This window comes from Dama dama, chromosome 5 (assembly GCF_033118175.1).
Source record: "Dama dama isolate Ldn47 chromosome 5, ASM3311817v1, whole genome shotgun sequence".
NCBI classification, from domain to species: domain Eukaryota; kingdom Metazoa; phylum Chordata; class Mammalia; order Artiodactyla; family Cervidae; genus Dama; species Dama dama.
The window spans coordinates 74,138,137-74,153,623 of NC_083685.1; positions in this window are offsets into that span (position 1 = coordinate 74,138,137).

The window sequence follows — 15,487 nt, forward strand, 5'->3', positions numbered from 1 at the left end:
TGGGATTGAACCTGGGTCTCTTACATCTCCTACATTGTCAGGTGGGTTCTTCACCACTAGCACTAGCTGGGAAACTCCTAGATTCCATATATATATACTTTAATATGCTATATATATATATACATTTTTTATTTTCTCTTTCTGACTTACTTCACTCTGTATAATGCACTCTAGGTTCATCCACCTCACTAGAACTGACTCAAATTCATTTGTTTTTTATGGCTGGGTGATATTTTATTGTACATATGCACCACAACTTCTTTATCTATTCATCAGTTGATGAACATCTAGGATGCTTCCTTGCCCTGGCTATTGTAAGGAATACAGTAGAGAGCATTGGAATAACATGGGTCTTTTAAAATTGTGGTTTTCTCAGGGTATATGCCCAGTAATTAGGTTGCTGAGTCACATGGTAGTTTAATACCTAGTTTTTTAAGGAATCTTCACACTGTTCTCCAAAGTTGCTGTATCAACTTACAATCCCACCAACAATGCAACTCCAACCAACACACACATCCTCTCCAGTATTTATTGTTTCTAGATTTTGATGATGTCCATTCTGAATGGTGGAAAGTGGTACCTCATTTGAGCTTTGATTTGCATTTATCTAACAATAAGCAATATTGAGCATCTTTTGATATGTTTATTGGACATCTGTAGGTCTTCTTTGGATAAATACCTGGGCAGGTATTCTGACCATTTTTTGATTGAGCTGTTTGTTTTGTTTTTCTAATATTCAGCTGCATGAGCTACTTATATTTAGGAGTTTAATCATTTGACAGTTGTTTTGTTTGATTATTTTCTCCCATTGTGAGGATTTCTTTTCATCTTATTTATAGTTTCTTTTACTGTGCAAAAGCTTTAAAGTTAAGTTAGATCCCTTTTGTATATCTTTGTTTTTATTTCTTTTACTCTTGAAGTGGGTCAAGAGGATCTTGTTACAACTTATGTCAAAGTGTGTTCTATGTTGTCCTCTAAGAGTTTTTTAGCTTCTGGTATTATGTTTAGGTCTTTAATCCTTCTTGAATTTATTTTTGTGTATGGTGTTAGGCATTGTTCACATTTCATTGCTGTCTAGTTTTCCTAGAGTCACTTATTGAAGAGCCTGCTTTTTTTCCTTTGTATATTCTTGCCTCCTTTGTCAAAGATAAGGTGCCCATAGGAGTGTAAGCTTATCTCTGGGCTTTCTATCTTGTTCCCTTGGTTTATATTTCTGTTTTTTGTGCCAGAGCCACGTTATCTTGATGACTGTAGCTTTGTAGTGTAGCCTGAAGTCATGGAGGTTGATTCCTTCAGCTCTGTTTTTCTTTCTCAAGATTGCTTTGGCTATTCAGGGTCTTTTGTTTTTCCATACAAATTGTAAAATATTTTGCCCTGGCTCTGGGAAAAATACCATTGTTAATTTGATCAGGATTGCATTGAACCTGTAGATTGCTTTGGGTAATATAGTCATTTTCACAATATGGAGTCTTTCAATCCAAGAATATGGTATATCTCTCCATATGAGTATGTCATTTTTGATGTATTTCCTCAATGTCTTACAGTTTTCTGCATACGGTTCTTATGTCTCCTTAGGTAGGATCAGTTCAGTTCAGTCGCTCAGTCATGTCTGACTTTGTGACCCCATGGACTGCAGCATAACAGGCCTCCCTGTCCATCACCAACTCCCAGAGTTTACTCAAACTCATGCCCATTGAGTTGGTGATGCCATCCAACCATCTCATCCTCTGTTGTCCCCTTCTCCTCCTGCCTTCAATCTTTCCCAACATCAGAGTCTTTTCCAGTGAGTCAGTTCTTCACACCAGGTGGCCAAAGTATTGGAGATTCGGAGACAGCATCAGTCCTTCAAATGAATATGCAGGACTGATTTCCTTTAAGATGAACTGGTTAGAAAACTCTCAAGAGTTTTCTCCACCACCACAGTTCAAAAGCATCAATTCTTCAGCAGTCAGCTTTATTTATAATCCAACTCTTACATCCATACATGACTACTGGAAAAACCATAGCCTTGAGTAGACAGACCTTTGTTGGCAATGTGATGTCTCTGTTTTTTAATATTCTGTTTAGGTAGGTCATAATTTTTCTTCCAAGGAGTAAGTGTCTTTTAATTTCATGGCTGCAGTCACTATCTGCAGTGATTTTGGAGCCCAAAAAAAATAAGTTCAGCCACTGTTTCCACTGTTTCTCCATCTGTTTGCCATGAAGTGATGTGACCAGAAGCCATGATCTTTGTTTAGGTAGGATCATTCCTAGGTATTCTATTTGTTGTTGTTGTTGTTGTTGTTGTTATTATTGTTGTTGCAGTAGTAAATATGATTGTCTCCTTAGCTTTCCTTTCTGATTTTTCATTGTTAGTGTATAGTGATCCAAGGGATTTATACATACTAATTTTGTATCCTGAAACTTTACTAAACTCACTGATTATCTCTAGCAATTTGCTGGTGGCATCTCTAAGAGTGTCTATGTATAGTATAATGTCATCTGCAGAAAGTGAGAATTTTACTTCTTCTTTGCCAGTCTGGATTCCCTTTCTTTTCCTTCATTGATTGCAATGGCTAGGACTTCAAAAACTGCATTGAATAATAGTGGCCAAAGTGGGCACCCTTGTCTTGTTCCTAATCTTAGAGGAAATCCTTTCAGTTTTTTACCACTGATAATAGCTGTTGTGTGTTTGTTATATCACCTTTATTATGTTGAGATAGATTCCTTCTATACTGACTTTCTGGGGAGTCTTCTTTTTTCTTTTCTTTTTATTAACAAATGGGGGTCAAGTTTTGCCAAAACTGTCTCTGTATCTGTTAAGATGATCAAATGATTCTTATATTTCAATTTGTTGATATAATATAGCACAATGATTGATTTGCATATATTGAAGAATCTTTGCATCCCTGAGGTAAACCTCAGTTGATTATGGTGTATGATCCTGTTAATGTGTTGTTTAGTCTGTTTGCTAGAATTTTGTTGAAGATTTTTATATCTACATTCCTCAGTGATGTTATGATTTTCTCTTTCTGCTATATATTTGTCTTCTTTTGGTATCAGGGTGATGGTGACCTTGCAGAATGAGTTTGGGAGTTTTTCTACCTCTGCTTTTTTTTTTTTTTTGAAAGAGTTTGAGCAGAATAGGTGTTAGCTCTTCTCTATGTCTGATAGAATTCACTTGTGAAACAATTAGGCTCTGGGCTTTTGTTTGTTGGAAGATTTTTGATAACAGTTTTGATTTCAGTACTTTGATTAGTCTGTTCTTATTTTCTATTTCTTCCTGGTTCAGTCTTGGAAAGTTGTATTTTTTTTTTTTTAATATGCCCATTTCTTTAAGGTTGTCATTTCTTCAAGATTGCCCATTTAATTGGCATATAGTTGCTCATAATAGTCTCTTGAGATTCTTTGAATTTCTGCATTATCTGTGTGACTTTTCCTTTTTCATTTCTAATTTTATTGACTTGAGTCTTCTCATTTTTCTTGATGAATCTGGTTAATGATTTGTCAACCTTTTTCTCCACTTTATTTATTCATTTTTCTGTACTGGGGTGCTGTGCTTAGTCACTCAGTAGTGTCAAGCTCTTTGCGACCCTCTGAACTGGCTAGGCTCCTCTGTCCATGGAGATTTTCCAGGCAAGAATACTGGAGTGGGTTGCCATTTCCTCCTCCAGGGGATATTCCCAGCTCAGGGATTGAATCCAGGTGTACCACATTACAGGCAGATTCTTCACTGTCTGAGCCACCGGGGAAGATGGCATTGGGGTGTAGCCTATTAACAATGTTGTGGTAGTTTCAGTTGAACAGTGAAGGGACCCAGCCACAATATGCATGTATCTATTCTCCCCCAAACCTTCCTCCTACCCAGGCTGACACATAATACTGAACATAATCCCACGTACTGTACAATAGGTCTTTGTTGGTTATCCAATTTAAATATAGAAATGTGTGCATGACCTTCACGAAATCCCTAAGTATCCCTCCCCTCTCCAGTAATCATACGTTATTTTTTAAGTCTATGAGTCTCTTTCTATTTTGTAAGTAAGTTTATTTTATCATTTCTTTTGGAGTCCATATATAAGGGATGCCATCTAATATTTCTCCTTCTCTGTCTGACTTACTTCACTCATTATGACACTCTCTAGGTCCATCCATGGTGCTATAAATGGCACTATTTCATTCTTTTTAATTGCTGAGTAATATTCCATTGCACATGTGTACCATATCTTCTTTACCCAGTCTTCTACTAGTGGGCATTAGGTTGCTTACATGTCTTGGCTGCTGTAAATAGTGTTGCAAAGAATTAGGATGCTTGTATCCTTTTGGATCAAGTTTTTCTCCAGATATATACCCAGGAGTGGGATTGCAGGATCATATGTTAGTTCTATTTTTAGTGTTTTAAGGAACATCCATACTTTCTCCACAGTGGCTATACCAATTCACATTCCCTCCAACAGTGTAGGAGGGTTCCCTTCTCTCCACACTCTCTCCAGCATTTGCTATTTGTGGATTTTTCGATTATATCCTTTCTGACCAGTATGAAGTGACATTTCATGGTAGTTTTGCTTTGCAATTATCAGTATTTTTTTTTCTAGTTAATGATACTGTATTATATACTCAGAAAGTTGTGAAAAGAGTTTATCTATTAACTATCAATGTTGAATATCTTTTCATGGGCCTACTGGTCATCTGTCTGTACTCTTTGGAGAAATATCTATCCAGGTCTTCTGCCCATTTTTCGAGTGGGTTGATTGTTTTAATGCTATCAGGCATCATAAACTCTGCGAATTTTGGAGACTGATTTCTTATCACATCATTTGTAAATATTTTCTCCCAATCTATGGGCTGCTTTTTTGTTTTGTTTATTGTTTACTTTTCTGTGCAAAAGCTTTTATTCCTGCAACTGTACTAAACTCATTGAATAGTTATAACAATTTTCTGGTGGCATCTTTAGGGTTTTCTACATATAGTGTAGTGTCATCTGCAAAAAGTGAGAGTTTTACTTCTTCATTTCCAATCTGGATTCCCTTTATTTCTTTTCTTTTTTTTTTTTTTTTTTTTTGATTTCTCCATAAAATCTGAGTGAGATCCTTCCTGGGTTCTTTCCTTTTATCATTTTTAGTATATTCTGCCACTCCCTTCTGGTCTGCAGAGTTTCAGATGAAGTATTAGCTATTAACATTATGTGGATTCCTTTGAATATGATTTGTTGCTCTTCCCTTGCTGCTTTTAAGATATTTTTTCCCCCTTTGTGTTCATTTTTTTTTTTTTTTTTTAGTTTGATTAATATGTGTCTTGGTGTGTTTCTCTTTGGATTTATCCTCTATGGAACTCTCCAGGCTTCCTGGACTTGGGTGACTATTCCCTTTCCCATGTTAGGGAAGTTTTCAACTATAATCCTCTCAAATATGTTATTGTATCATTTCTTTTTCTCTCCTTCTTCTGGGAACCCTATAATTCAAATGATGGTGCTCTATGTTGTCCTCTAGGTCGCTGAGACTGTCCTCACTTTTTTTTTTTTCATTATTTTTTCTTTATTCTGCTCTGCTTCAGTTATTTCCACCATTCTGTCTTCCAACTCACTTATCCACTTTTCTGCCTCAGTTATTTGGCTAATGGTTCCCTTCAGTGCATTTTATTTATTTATTTATTTTAATTTCAGTTATTGCATTCTCATTGTTGATTGTTCTTTAGTTCGTCTAGTTATATGTTATACATTTCTTAAATCTTCTCAGTCTGTGCCTCCATTCTATTTATGTCTATATCGTATTTCCCAGATTTTGGATCATCTTTCCTATCATTATCTTGAATTTTTTTTCTGGTAGATTGTCTATTTCCTCTTCATCTGTTTGACCTTTGGGCTTTCCACCATGCTCCTTCATCTGCTACATGTTTCTCTATCGTTTCATTTTACTTAATTTAGTGTTTGGGATCTCCTTTCCACATTCTGCAAAGTAATATTTCTTCTTATTTATGGAGTCTGCCTCCAGTGTATGGGGTTGAAAGTCTTGTGAAGGTTTCCTGTTGTAGGAGGGGAGAAGGGTTGCCTGGGTTCTGTTGCATGAAGCTAGATCTTATCTCTCTGAAAGCAGTGTTGGACCAGTGGTATGTTTTGAGGTATTTGTGATTTTGGTATGACTTTGTCTACCTGTCTGCTCTTGCATAGGTTTATGTTCCTATTTTGCTATGTGTTTGGTGTGAATCTAGCACTGGAGTCTGCTGGCCTTTGGGTGGGGCCAGATCTTAGTGTTGAGGTGGAGATCTTTGGGAGAGCTCTCACTGATTAATTGTTCATGGAGTTAGGAGATCTCTGGTGGTCCAAAATCCTCTCACTTCAGAGGTTCAGGCCTGCCCCCTTCGTGAAACCCCAGGATTCCACAAGCCACATAACACAGAAGAGAAAGAAATAGAAAAAAGAAAAAGAAAAATTACATTCAAACAAACAAGAAAAGAATGAAAAGACAAAACCCCAGGATATGTGTTAAAATTAAATCTAAACAAACAAGAACACATTAGGAAGCTCACACACTCACACTTGTGAAGAAATGAAGAGAAAGACAGGAAAGAAAAAAAAAGTATAAAAGAAGAATCAAAAAAGAAGAGAGCAATCAAACCAATAAAGAAACCCGTAAATGAAAACAAATGCTAAAAACTAGGCTAGAAAAACTAGAAAACCGAAAACATGAGGAAAATGTAATATAAAGACAAACATTGTGTAAATAGGAAAAAAATGAAATAAATTTATGTAATAATAGAAGACTAAGATCATGGCATCTGGGCCCATCACCTTATGGGAAATAGATGGGGAGACAGTGGAAACAGAGTCAGACTTTATTTTGGGGGGCTCCAAAATCACTGCAGATGGTGATTGTAGCCATGAGATTAAAAGACACTTACTCCTTGGAAGGAAAGTTATGACCAACCTAGATAGCATATTAAAAAGCAGAGACATTACTTTGCCAACAAAGGTTCGTCTGGTCAAGGCTATGGTTTTTCCAGTGGTCATGTATGGATGTGAGAGTTGGACTGTGAAGAAAGCTGAGTGCCAAAAAATCAATGCTTTTGAACTATGGTGCTGGAGAAGACTCTTGAGAGCCCCTTGAACTGCAAGGAGATCCAAACAGTCCATCCTAAAGGAAATCAGTCCTGGGTGTTCTTTGGAAGGACTGATGCTGAAGTTGAACTCCAATGCTTTGGCTACCTCATGTGAAGAGTTGACTCATTGGAAAAGACCCTGATGCTGGGAGGGATTGGGGTCAGGAGGAGAAGGGGACGACACAGGATGACATGGCTGGATGGCATTCCCGACTCGATGGGCATGAGTTTGAGTAAACTCCGGGAGTTTGTGATGGACAGGGAGGCCTGGCGTGCTGTGATTCAAAGAGTCAGACACGACTGAGTGACTGAACTAAACTAATAATAGAAGCATAAGACAGGAAACATAAGTAAAAATATGTAAAGAAAAATTTAAAAAAGAACAATAATAGACAAAACCTAAAAGACAAGAGACAAAAATATGTGTATATTGAGAGTGGTAGTATTGCAGGAAGGGGGACCCCCTTCCATGACCCGAAACTGGGCTCTTGTCTAACACTCAGAAATGAATTGTCTGAGGAGAAACATGTGCTGACAAAGCAAGGGATTTTATTGGGAAACAGCACCTGGGTGGAGAACAGTCGGGTAAGGGAACCCACGAGAACAGCTCTGTCACATGGCTTGCAATCTTGGGTTCTATGGTGATGGGATTAATTTCCAGGTAGTCCTTAGCCAATCATTCTGACTCAGAGTCCTTCCTGGTGGTGCAGCCTTGTTCAGCCAAGATGGATGCCAGAGAGAAGAATTCTGGGAGGTGGGTGGGCAGGTGGTGTCTCCTTTTGATCTTTTCCGAACTCTTCTGGTTGGTGGTGGCTTATTAGTTCCCTATTCCTTACTAGGACCACCTGTCATAAAACAACTCATGCAAATGGTTACTATGGTGCCTGGCCAGGGTAGATGATTTCAATCAGCAACAAATGGCGACTCTGGCGGGAATTCTTCTTCATTGTGACTGACATCCTGATCACTCGGGGTACTCAGGGGCCAGCTTGCCTGCTAATGGACCAGATCCAGCAGCCACAACTGGGACCCTTTTGTCTCTGATCTCCTCCTGACATGAACAACTGACCAGAGTGCCCCAATTGGTAAGGAACAAGAGACTTTATTGACCTCTCTCCCCTTCCCTCTCTCTTTCCTCTCCTTAACCCTTCCTATCCTTCCCCGTTTTTCTAGTCCCCTGGTCCTGGACGCAGGAATCTGGTCAAAGGGCCTCAGCCTGAACTAAGGATTGGAGACTGATCACCTCCTCTTGGCAGAGAACTCGAATTCTGGTTCTGTTTTGGTCTGGTTTCTGGTAGGGCCGAGTTCCAGTCCTCCCTTCTCTGGAGGCCCAGGGTAAATGCCTGGGTATCTGCAGGTGGCAGGAGATGTCTGTAAGGCCACCCCTTTTGCCCCCCTCCCCTGCCTCCTCCCGCTTCTGCTTTCAATCTGGCTTCCTTTCCTCCCTTTGAAATCTTTGAAGACCTGAGATATTTTCCTTTACTTTGTTAGTACTTGGATCTGAAGTCTGTGTCTCTATAGGAGGTTTTCTGAGAGACTGTATTCTTGTATTTAAGGGAGTGTCTGATGAGGACTGCCAGGTTTCTATGTGTGTTTTAACTCTGTGTTCTGTGTTGTGATTTTTGACGGACATTTTGCTTTGTCTGGCCACTATTTGGTTTAGACCTGCCACCATTTTGCTAGAACTTGATTTTCTTTCCATGTGCCTTGAGACCAGGGCTCTCAGGAATACTTATCTAGACCATCTCTAACTCCTGAGATTGAGGAAAAATGGGAAAAAGCCTTTAAAAATGTCATTTATTCCAACTGTTTTTTTTATAAACTAGTAAATTTTATGTTTTAATATCTCATTCATGACTAAACTTAGAAAATGAAGCTAGATCTTGTGTTGTGTCTGTCTAAATATGTCTTGGTATGTCTTTGTCTCTGGATAATATTTTTGAGGTTAGTTTGTAAATAAACTCTATTTAATTGGCTTAAAGAAAGGTAAGCACTTACAAATCAAATAATTCTAAATTAAACAATAAATTCCAGGTTCATGTGAACTGGTAAATATTCAGTATTAAATACCTGATATTGATGTTTGTTTGTTGACCTATCTAATATAGACATATCTTACAGTAATTAACATTAAGTAGAATATTTTCATTGTACCTAGATTTAATATAAGTTAAATATTATAATATCTGTTACAAGTTTGTCAACAAAGAAATTACCTTGAGTGAAGAAACGTCTAAAAAAAATGTAAATGAGATGTGAGCTTTTAGATAAGCTCTATTAAGAATAATTATGCTTTAGGAATATCTGTCTAAAATAGTCTCTCCAGATTGCGGTAACTTGAATTTCTAAGGGTTGTGCTAAATCAAGTGTTGGAAGTTTATTGAATAGTTAGGTAATTTCCAAATAAAATAAGATTTTGGAACATCTACTACTAAACACTGATTTCCTTTTACAGAAAAACTAAAGAGATTTGGTACTATAAATTAATAATGTTTGATGTCATCCTAAAATGTTTCAAGAAAGCAAGGGTTTTAGAAATTATCACTGGTGTTTATGCCCACCAATCTATGAAATGCTATTATAAAAGTTAGTTCTTGGTTGCTAAAGTAGGAACTGTGTTTTCAGTAAAAAAAAAAAAAAAAAAAGTATGAAAAAATACCAAAAAGAGTTATGCATGATCAGGATTTTTTAAAAATTGGGTTACATTGAGTTAGATAAATGGATTTTGTTAGGAATGACACAGCCATAGGAAAACTGCTTAGAGCCAAAACTGGTTAGGCCTAAGATGGCAGAGTCAACTTTCACTAGACCTTGAGCCTCAGTATATATGCCCATCATGACATATCAACAAGCTAAATGACACACCCATCAACATTGACTAAATCTGACCAAAAGTTCTAAACCCTTTTAATTGATGGTTTTGGACAAAAACTTCTTAAATTGAATTCTTTTGAAGTTCCTTTGACCTCTAGCTAACTTTGGGGTTCTTCAAAGGGCCCCTGAAACATCCCAAAGAGAGATATTAAACTGTGCTTATTTGATTGGTTAAATTACATGAAAAGTATTATCAAATGAGTAATAAATCCTCTCATGCTATAATGTATGATAAATAAAACTAATATAGATACCCTAGAAATTATACGGAGCTCTTAACATTCTGATATGTCTTGGTATTCTAATGAAAAACCTGATGACTTCACAAAAGTTAACAAAGGACTGAATGAACCAGCGAATATGCTTATAACTTTTATGGTTTCTCTCTGAAAAATTACGGGTTTGAATCTTGTGTTTTCTGGGAATAGGAAAAAAGTTCCTCTCAAACTAATCATGGCAATAATTTAGTAAAATTATATGTTATAAACTAAACAATTGTATTTTCTCTCTATCTGACTCCTCCAGAAATGGGAAACTCTTAGGTTTCCAGTAAGTTTATCAAATGAATTAGAAAGGTTATCTCACTAACAGGTACAAAATCTCAAGGAATTTTTGAGACCTTAAAAAGGGAAGAATTCACCTAGATTTGTTAAGTGAAATTTGTGATAAGCCTTTGGTGTGAGTTTCTCAGCCTTGTTTTATTTTAAAAAGTTCAGTCTGAGACTCTATAAATGTTTCAGCAAAGTAAAAAGTCTATGAATAATTATGGTTATATAAATCATCAGGCCAAAATTAGTGAGACCAGACCTATTTTACAAACAAACTAGCCTTAATTTGGTTATATTTGATGAAAATGAGGGTAATTTTAGGGAGAAAAAGATGTTTCAATAAATGTTAAATCCCAGTTTATTAATAAAGGTCTGCATCTAGTAAGACTCATTTCTTAGATAGTCCTTTGCTGTTATATGATATCAATGTAAAATGTAATTGAATTCTTAAAGAACACCCTAAGTTTGTTTCTGAAGCTTATCTCAGTAATCTATCTTTGGATGAAGATAAAATGCCTCATGACCTGCAACCAGGACTGGTAAAAGACATAATTTAAGGGACTGTCTCCAACCTAGATGGAAGGATTTTTTATCAGGTACTCTTAACTAGCTCATGCACAATGAAATGGAAGGGAAATTAACTCTTAGATTAATTCCCACTTCTAATGTCCCCTACACTGGATTGAGAAGACAGCTGACCTGATCTCACCTTAAAATGATGCTCAAACAGAGGAGAAACTACACTACACCAGGATGAGAAGATGATGACATCAGAGCTAGACAGCATGCCCAAGATGCTGGACCTGATCCATATGATCATTTATAATGTTTTCTTGACTTCCTAGACGCTGTATATAAATCAAATGCTTTTCTATCATAGGCCTGATCCCATGCTAGTTTTAGAAATAAATCCAGTTGTTGGGTTTGTGGCCAATTATCTGTGTCTAGTCCTGGGTTACCTTGGTAAGCTTCTCTACCACAAGGCTCTAACTAGTTGGCCCTGAGAAAATTTACTTAAAAAAATTATGGTCATATTCAGGTCACTATTGATATTACTGAATTTTATTAATATTACTGAATATTATTGTTGCTGAATCACACAAAGACGCGGAGGTTATTGGCCTCCAGAGGAGAATTCAATCTGGGGCCAGAGGCGAGGCTGGATGGCTCAGAGCTTTTGTGTATTAAAGTTTTATTAAAATATAAAGGAGACAGAGAAAGCTTCTGACATAGACATCAGAAGGGGGTAGAAAGAGTACCCCCTTGCTAGTCTTAGCACTGGAATTATATACTCTCAAATTAGTTATTCAGTTCAGTTCATTCGCTCAGTCGTGTCCGACTCTTTGCGACCTCATGAATCGCAGCACGCCAGGCCTCCCTGTCGATCACAAACTCCCGGAGTTTACTCAAACTCATACCCATCAAGTCGGCGATGCCATCTAGCCATCTTATCCTTTGTCATCCCCTTCTCCTCCTGCCCCCAATCCCTCCCAGCAGCAGGGTATTTTCCAATGAGTCAACCCTTCGTATGAGGTGGCCAAAGTATTGAAGTTTCAGCTACAGCATCAGTCCTTCCAATGAACACCCAGAACTCATCTGCTTCAGGATGGACTGGTTGGATGTCCTTGCACTCAAAGGGACTCTCAAGAGTCTTCTCCAACACCACAGTTTAAAAGCATCAATTTTTCAGCACTCAGCTTTCTTCACAGTCCAATTCTCACATCCATACATGACCACTGGTAAATCCATAGCCTTGACCAGACAGACCTTTGTTGGCAAAGTAATGTCTCTGCTTTTTAATATGCTATCTAGATTGGTCATAACTTTCCTTCCAAAGAGTAAGCGTCTTTTAATTTCATGGTTACAATCACCATCTGCAGTGATTTTGGAGCCCCCCAAAAATAAAGTCTGACACTGTTTCCACTGTCTCCCCATCTATTTCCCATGAGGTGATGGGACCAGATGCCGTGATCTTAGTTTTCTGAAAGTTGAGCTTGAAGCCAACTTTTTCACTCTCCTCTTTCACTTTCATCAAGAGGCTCTTTAGTTCCTCTTCACTTTCTGCCATAAGGGTGATGTCATCTGAATATCTAAGGTTATTGATATTTCTCCCGGCAATCTTGATTCCAGCTTGTGCTTCTTCCAGCCCAGCATTTCTCAGGATGTACTCTGCATATAAGTTAAATAAGCAGGGTGACAATATACAGCCTTGATGTACTCCTTTTCCTATTTGGAACCAGTCTGTTGTTCTATGTCCAGTTCTAGCTGTTGCTTCCTGACCTGAATATAGGTTTCTCAAGAGGCGGGTCAGATGGTCTGGTATTCCCATCTCCTTCAGAATTTTCCACAGTTTATTGTGATCCACACAGTCGAAGGCTTTGGCGTAGTCAATAAAGCAGAAATAGATGTTTTTCTGGAACTCTCTTGCTTTTTTGATGATCCAGCGGATATTGGCACTTTGATCTCTGGTTCCTCTGCCTTTTCTAAAACCAGCTCAAACATCTAGAAGTTCACGGTTCACGTATTGCTGAAGCCTGGCTTGGAGAATTTTGAGCATTACTTTATTACTGTATGAGATGAGTGCAATTGTGTGGTAGTTTGAGTATTCTTTGGGATTGCCTTTCTTTGGGATTGGAATGAAAACAGACCTTTTCCAATACTGTGGTCACTGCTGAGTTTTCCAAATTTGCTGGCATATTGAGTGCAGCACTTTCACAACATCATCTTTCAGGATTTGAAAAAGCTCAACTGGAATTCCATTACATCCACTAGCTTTGTTCGTAGTGATGCTTTCTAAGACCCACTTGACTTCACATTCCAGGATGTCTGGCTCTAGGTGAGTGATCACACCATTGTGATTATCTGGGTCATGAAGATCTTTTTTGTACAGTTCTTCTATGTATTCTTGCCACCTCTTCTTAATATCTTCTGCTTCTGTTAGGTCCATACCATTTCTGTCCTTTATTGAGCTCATGTTTGCATGAAATATTCCCCTGGTATTTCTAATTTTCTTGAAGAGATCTCTAGTCTTTCCCATTCTGTTGTTTTCCTCTATTTCTTTGCATTGATTGCTGAGGAAGGCTTTCTTATTTCTCCTTGCTAGTCTTTGGAACTCTGCATTCAAATGGGAATATCTTTCCCTTTCTCCTTTGCTTTTTGCTTCTCTTCTTTTCACAGATATTTGTAAGGCCTCCTCAGACAACCATTTGGCCTTTTTTCATTTCTTTTCCATGGGGATGGTCTTGATCCCTGTATCCTATACAATGTCACGAACCTCCATCCATAGTTCATCAGGCTCTCTGTCTATCAGATCTAGTCTCTTAGATCTATTTCTCACTTCCACTGTATATTCATAAGGGATTTGATTTAGGTCATGCCTGAATGGTCTAGTGGTTATCCCTACTCTCTTCAGTTTAAGTCTGAATTTGGCAATAAGGAGCCACAGTCAGCTCCAGGTCTTGTTTTTGCTGACTATATAGAGCGTCTCTATCTTTGGCTGCAAAGAATATAATCAATCTGATTTGATTATATTGGTGTTGATTATGGTGTTGGCCATCTGAGGATGTCCATGTGTAGAGTCTTCTTTTGTGTTGTTGGAAGAGGGTGTTTGCTATGACCAGTGTGTTCTCTTGGCAAAACTCTATTAGCCTTTGCCCTGCTTCATTCTGTACTCCAAGGCCAAATTTGCTTATTACTCCAGGTTTTTCTTGACTTCCTACTTTTGCATTCCAGTCCCCTATAATGAAAAGAACATCTTTTTTAGTTATGTCAGTGAATCAAAAGAATGTCTAGAGGTTGTAAATACCTCACCAGACCTACTCCCATAATTGACTTTTGAGATAACAGAATTAGCCAGAAGGTTTTTTTTCAAAGACTGTCCTCAAGCAGGATCAGTTCAGTTCAGTTCAGTCGCTCAGCTGTGTCTGACTCTTTGCGACCCCATGAATCGCAGCACAGCAAGCCTCCCTGTCCATCACAAACTCCTGGAGTTTATTCAAACTCATGCCCATCGAGTCGGTGATGCCATCCAGCCATCTCATCCTCTGCCATCCCCTTCTCCTCCTGTCGCCAATCCCTCCCAGAATCACACTCTTTTCCAGTGAGTCAACTCTTCGCATGAGGTGGCCAAAGTATTGGAGTTACAGCTTCAGCATCAGTCCTTCCAATGAACACCCAGGACTGATCTCCTTTAGGATGGACTGGTTGGATCTCATTGCAGTCCAAGGGGCTCTCAAATGTCTTCTCCAACACCATAGTTCAGAAGCATCAATTTTTCAGTGCTCAGTTTTCTTCACAGTCCAACTCTTACATCCATACTTGACCACTGGAAAAACCATAGCCTCGACCAGTCAGATCTTTGTTGGCAAAGTAATGTCTCTGCTTTTTAATATGCTATCTAGGTTGGTCATAACTTTCCTTCCAAGGAGTCTTTTAATTTCATGGCTGCACTCACCATCTGCAGTGATTTTGGAGCCCCAAAAAATAAAGTCTGACACTGTTTCCACTGTCTCCCCATCTATTTCCCATGAGGTGATGGGACCAGATGCCATGATCTTAGTTTTCTGAATGTTAAGCTTTAACCCAACTTTTTCACTCCCCTCTTTCACTTTCATCAAGAGGCTCTTTAGTTCCTCTTCACTCTCTGCCATAAGGGTGGTGTCATCTGCATATCTGAGGTTACTGATATTTCTCCTGGCAATCTTGATTCTAGCTTGTGCCTTTTCCAGCCCAGTGTTTCTCATGATGTACTCTGCATAGCTCAGTTGGTAAAGAATCAAGCAGGATACATTATTGTTATATAATCCTAAGGAATGTAGAGGGGAAAAAAATAGTTTGTCCTTTCTTCCTCCTTGAGAATTCCAAACCCCTCTCTCCATGGGGACCCCTAAACTTCTTATCAACCTGCCTAGGTATTGACTCTCTCATTCCCCCCTTTTCTTTTAGGAGAATTATGCTGCCAAGGGAAAGGGGTGTCGTTTTCTTTCCATAAC